This window comes from Echinops telfairi, unplaced genomic scaffold (genome assembly GCF_000313985.2).
Source record: "Echinops telfairi isolate 266 unplaced genomic scaffold, ASM31398v2 ScPeMD7_7458;HRSCAF=8496, whole genome shotgun sequence".
NCBI lineage: Eukaryota > Metazoa > Chordata > Mammalia > Afrosoricida > Tenrecidae > Echinops > Echinops telfairi.
Genome location: NW_022111358.1, coordinates 33,391,047 through 33,397,046, shown reverse-complemented (window position 1 = coordinate 33,397,046; position 6,000 = coordinate 33,391,047). Strand labels below are relative to the sequence as shown.

Sequence of the window (6,000 nt, the reverse complement as noted above, 5' to 3'; positions counted from 1 at the left end):
CTGGGCGCCCTGGCCGGGGGGCTGTTTGCAAACTGCGCCCATTTTGTGGGGCTGAATCCGCCCGGGCTACGCTCCTCCATCACGTGGTAGGTGCTGCTGCTGTTCCTCTCCTCCTCCTCCCGCTGCCCTTTCTCCTTCTCCTCGCTCTCCCTGTGGCTCCCATGTCTCCTCTCTTTGTTAGTTGTAACTAGAAAGGCTGGGCAGGGGAGGAAAAATCCCCGGAACTTTAAATGGCCTCTCTGGGCTTCCCCGCTGCGGGTCCGGGACTGGGAGTCGCCCCAAGGGCGGGGGTGTGCGGGGGCCCTTCTCCACCAGCTGCCGCCTAGTTCGCCAGGTTTTCCTTTGGCGTTCTATTTAAAATGCGGCCTAAAGAGCTTGATTTATTCCCGTAAGAAAAAAGAAAACAAAAAACCAAAACAAACTCTGGCTCTCGCCTTGAACTTCTCTTGACTGTAAAAGGCCTTCCTCTGCTCGGAACACACACCTTGTGCGTTTCATGGTTTGTATCGCAACTCTGATTGTTTAGTGAGATGGTTATTTGTTTCATTTATTTATTCTTGTTGCCTGTAAATCGAGGTCACTTACGTTTTCAGATCTAGTCTCCCTCAAGCGGACGTGTTTGCCTTTTTTTTTAACTAAAGAGGAAGAGGCATTTATTTGCTTTTAAGTGAGTTGGAATCTCACTGCCTTTTGGGGGGCCTGTTTTCCGGCTGACGGTCTTTTGAATCTCAGTAAATAGTTTTGTTTTCCGTCCGACAAACAATCCTACTCCCATGTTTTCCTTAAAAAATCCTTTTGTTTTCCAATGTCGGGATCCCTGTGGCTTTTTTTTTGTTTGTTTGAAGAGAAACAAGCGACTTAACTATTGCTTATTGATTGCCTTATGGGAGAAGGGGTGACATGATGGCGCCACTTTAAATTGCTCTTTCCTCCCCCGCCAGCACCCCCCCACCTTTATTCTGGAGGTCACTGGAGCTCTTTTTTTGACCTATTAATAAAACTGCACTTCAGAGTGTTAATACAAATCGTAAGACTCAGTGTTTGGTACCTTAAGGATCCGGAGACCCGAATTTCGCGGTCCCCGAAGTTCCGAGCAGCCTCTCCAGTCCTGCAGTCTCGCCTCCCTCCCCTCCATCCACAATCCTGGTGTTGCCATCGCCTTTGTCACGTGGCTAGCAATCATTGTGTTTTTTTGTTTGTTTTGGGTTGTGTGTTTATATTTTAAAATTATAGCCTAGAGGAGCTCTCCCCTACCCCATTGGAGAGCTCAGAACATTATAGCTACTTGAGTTTCAGAATCGGGAAACATTTGAAAATAAACGATAAAATTACATAATCTTTGGCTTGCATAATCATGGTATAGTTGCTGTACTTCGTCTCCAAAGTACTTTCAAGAACGTACATCATTCGAACATGCTTCTTGTGACAGAATAGCCTGCAAAGTCTATTTTTCTTACTTTTTGGGTCATTCGAAGTACCACTATTTACAAAGGCTTAAGTGGGTGTGTGTGTTCCCCTCCCCCCCCTTCTATAGGCTCCACTGGGTTCCTTTTCTAAAATACTTTCTGACCAGTTTAGAAAATCTCATTCATCTATTGGCCTTATTTTTCTTTTCTAATAACAAACAACAGTGAGTACTTTTGAGTAATAATTGTTTTCTACCTAAGGCTGTTTTGTTAAAATTTCTGTTGCATTTTGGCCCTTACGATTTTTGTTTTACTCCTAGAGCTTTAGAAAAGTGGTGTTCTTCATGTCAGATTTCCCTGTTAACTAGGTAAATTTCCATTTTATAAAATACAAAGTACATTTCTAAGTTTTCTTTTTTTAAGTCATTTTATTGGGGGTTTGTACAACTCTTACCACAATCCATACGTCCATCCATTGTGTCAAGCACATTTGTACATTTGTTGCCATCATCATTCTCAACGTGTTTGCTTTCTACTTGAGCCCTTGGTATCAGCTCCTCACTTCTCTGCTTTATCTACATAGTCTACTAGCTATGTTTCCATTAAAATCTGTTGTAAACTAAAACCCCCTTTATAAAAAGTAAACACAAAATGTAGTGATTCTTAAGTATCCATTGATCATTGTACTCCTACCATGTATATTTTCAATGGTTTGGGCTATTTTCCTTGCTAACAGTTACATCATGTCATGTGATATGTGCAGTGTGATGTGTAGTTCTAAAAATAAGTCAAGGTAAAAATGCTCCAACTCTTGGGAATTTAAAAAATGTACTATCAATGTGGGATAACAACCCTTAGTCATGGAATTCTGAGTTGATTTTCATTAGGTTTATCCAGCAAAGTATGCGGTTCCTCTGACCTTTAGCAAGTCTGATGAGTTTGTTAGTGAGCTCATAATATGAGGTGGTTAACTTGATTTCTCAAGTGTGAAACTATTTGGAGGGAAACGTTAGATGTGGTGACAATGAATTTAAGTAGTCTTAATTCTGTATTATGATTTTCTCTGATAATTGCCTCTCTTAGTTGTATATGTATTAGGTATTTTTGATATGTCTGAATGCAGTTAAAAGAGTGATCAACTAAATATTATTAACACCTGTGAGGTAGAGTTGAGTTTTTGGTCACTCAACTGATTTGAATCCGCGGAAGTGACTTATTAGTGGAGGTAGTGTTAGAAATCTGCACTTTTCTCAAAGCATTAGTATTTGATGTTTTTTTCTGCTTCACCTAAGGGAAGTTTAAAATTTTTATCAGGTTTTCTCTTTGTGACTACACACTTTATCTGTGGTGAGATCTTCAGTCCTGATTATTAGGTTGAGTTGACTTATTCTACTGAGGAAAAATCTCGAAGTTAGAAAATGAAATCCTAGCTCACTCAGTGAATTTTTATCCAGGTGAGAAGGAAAAACTATACTTTTTCCCTTCCTTCAAACACTGCTGATTCTCTCCCAGTTCAAGTAGTGCTACACTGTAACTAGTGTATGTAACCTCTAGGCTTTATCATGTTGACTACAGGTTCTAATGTAATTTGTATCTTAGAATGAAAAGCAAGTTTTAGGTATTTTTCTGTTTGATATGATCTGCTTCATGTGATCTATAAACGTGGTTACTGATACACATGTGGTTACTGATATTGTTTTAAGAAGGCATTTTTATGTTGATTCTAGTTAGGTTTTTGGTAACAAGTTATCTTGTCAGACCCCTGCTTACCAACCAACCTAACAATGCCCAACTTAGCCACACTCATAGTTCAGAAGCAAATTCTGTAAAGCCTATTAAAAATTCAAGGTAGGCACAAAGGTTTTGTAGGAGCAGACAGCCTCTGAATTAAGTCAAAGATGTTTTAGTGTATCTGGAGTTGTTTCTTTAATGTTTTTTATGCATTGACAGATAACATTAAATGCGGTAACCAAGGGGCATTAAAAAGTTTATGGGAAAATGGACTTAAGCAGTAACGCAATTTTTTTTTTGTAGCCCCTGTATTAAAGACACTTGACTAATGTAAGACACATTTTATCCAACTGTTCTGAATTATGTACAGATTCAATGTAAAGACAGATTTAGGCATGGAACTTTAGTAATCAGGGAACTGTCTATACTAGAGCTGTTAAAAATATTTTAAAAACACTAAATTCATAATGGATGATCACAATGATAATATTAGAAGACCCTGCATTAAAGAGTAGTGCTTATTCCTTATATTTACTCCACTTCTGTGGGGAGGGCTTGGCAGAGGTTACTGCTTTTTCTCTGCTTGGTGTGGACATTAAGACACAGAAGTTAAGTGACTTCCTTCCTGGAGAGAGATAACATTTTTAAAAGCAATTGATTTTTCCAAAGGACCTCCCATTCTCTGGAGTTTGAGGAGGAACTCTGGGTTTCTGTGATTGTCCCTGAGTTGGTCTTAATCTTAACCTTCAGAGTGGTTTGTTTGGAATCTTGAAGCACCTTTTCTTTGTGCTCTTTCTCTTTTAACATACATTTGTTGATTGGTTAGAATGCTCCTTTTACTTTATAAAGGAGCATGGTGCAGGTGTCTCAAATAAAATAGTCCCAAACACCTGGTTTACCTGCTGTGTCAGTTCAAAGAGGATTTGGACCACATTTCATCCCCTAAAATAGAACTTTTGGCATAAAGACTAATATTTTGGGTCCTTTTGTTGTTTCTGAAGATGTATGGTTAAATTGAAGTGTCTATTCTAATAAATTGCCTCTATGCACCTAAAGTGTTAGCATGCATTCTTACCAGAGTCTAATAATTCCTACCTTGACATGGGAGTTGAAAAATCCAGGTGAATATATATGGTTAGAAAAGAACATGACTAGCAAAACAGAATATCCCACTGTTGTAGAAGTCAGCAACATTTGAAGGCCAGCAGAGGTAGGAGGTAAGTGATAATCCTTTGGTGTTTCGCTTGCCAATTGAGTAAAGAATTGTGGGGCCTATGAAAAGTCATAGGAAAAGCTCGGTGTTTGCAGTTGGGAATGTAACTCTTAGGTTGGCTACCATTTGTCCTTGCGTTATGCCATGTGCCTGATCCAAGGATAGGTAGTGTGAAATACGTGTAGGAGAAAATACTCCATTGGATGTGATTTACCACAAAAGCTGGACTCTACAAGCTGCTGTAGATCATTACTTTTAAAAGTATTTTCTTGTCTTTAAGTAGGAGGATGCAGGTTAAGTCTAAAGCTCTGGGTCTGAGGAAACCTACTTTTCCAAGACTCATGGGGTAGTGCTTCAAAAGTTTGTGAAAAATAGACTGGAAAAATGAGATTTTTTTCCCCATGAATCTTTGAAGCCCCCTTCATTTTCATGAATGAAACACACAAGAACTTCAGCAGCCTGAAATGAAAACGTGAATGTCTTGTATGAAGATTTTAAACCTATGCTGAGAAATTCTTTAAGGAGGGAATGTGATGGTATAGTGGTTCCTCATTATGCTGTGAACCATGAGGTGTCAGCAGTTTGAAACTACCACCTGCTCTGTGGAAGAAAGAGGTGGCTGGCTCTCTACTCCCATAAAGAGTTACAGTTTTGGAAACCTTTAAGGGCAGTTCTACCCTGTCCTATAGGGTCACTGTGAGCCAGAATTGACTTGGTGGCATTGGATGTACCCAAAGAGACCCTTTAGGATAGAGACCTTTTAACTTGTTTTCCGTACCCAGTAGCACAGAATCTGGGAGATATAGTACACGTTATACTTCCTTCAAACTCTTCCAACATTTTATTTAAACCAACTTTGTAGAATTTGAACATTTTTGAATGTGCCAGCTTTCAGATTATTAGCTGTGTCATTTTTTGGTCTTTCTGTTGTAGGTAGCTACCATGTATGCAACACAAAAACACTTGCCTGGTTCTGGCACCATCCTCAGAGTTGTTGCTATGTTTGAGCCCAGTGTGGTAGGCACTGTGTCATCCTCTTTTTCACTGACCCTCTGTAGCAGGAGTGGAGACCTTTTTTTCTGCCTAGGGCCATTTGGGTATTTATAACATCCGAGGGCCAATACTTGTCAAACATTTAATTTCATGTGATGATTGGAACTGCTTCTCTTTGCGTGAGGGATGTGATGTTAGCCAGTATTGATGATTTTGTGGGCCTTGTATGGGCCCATAGGCCAGTTGTTCCCCATCCCTGCTCTAGAGGGTCAAATTTCAGATACTGCTAGGGAAAATGGAGATTTAGCTATATATTGTTTGCTGTGTGTTTGAGTCTCCCTTTCACACCCCCTTTTAAAAGTTTATTCCTAAACATGCGAGTTAAGAAATGTAAGGTGGAGATAAATTCAAGGCAGTTTTCTAAATGTTACTTAAAAATCCTCTGGTTTTTGTTACTTTAACCAGGAATTCAAAGTGATCTCTCTGAATTTTAAGTATAGCAAATGCTGACCTTGTTTGAAAAAGATGCTTGAGTGGTTTCAAACTTCAATTCCTTTTCCAAAAGGAACAGCTAAGGTCAGACCTGGCTAAATTCACCTGGAGGCTAAGTGTTGGGGCATACGGAAGATGAAAAACGATTTTGTTGTTAGAACATCA

General features: G+C 39.5%; 1 protein-coding gene across 4 annotated transcripts in view; it reads left to right on the top strand.

The window, feature by feature from the left end:
- The window catches only part of KANSL1 (KAT8 regulatory NSL complex subunit 1), a 188,546-nt gene that overhangs the window by 31,686 nt on the left and 150,860 nt on the right, over positions 1-6,000 (top strand). Inside the window, exon 1 of one of the 4 annotated variants that reach the window (XM_045299627.1) lies at positions 20-86. The exons of the other annotated variants lie outside the window; for them this stretch is intronic. The gene's annotated coding sequence lies outside the window, so the exon portion shown is untranslated. Of the gene's footprint in view, positions 1-19; positions 87-6,000 lie in introns of those variants that run through there. 4 annotated transcript variants of the gene reach the window in all.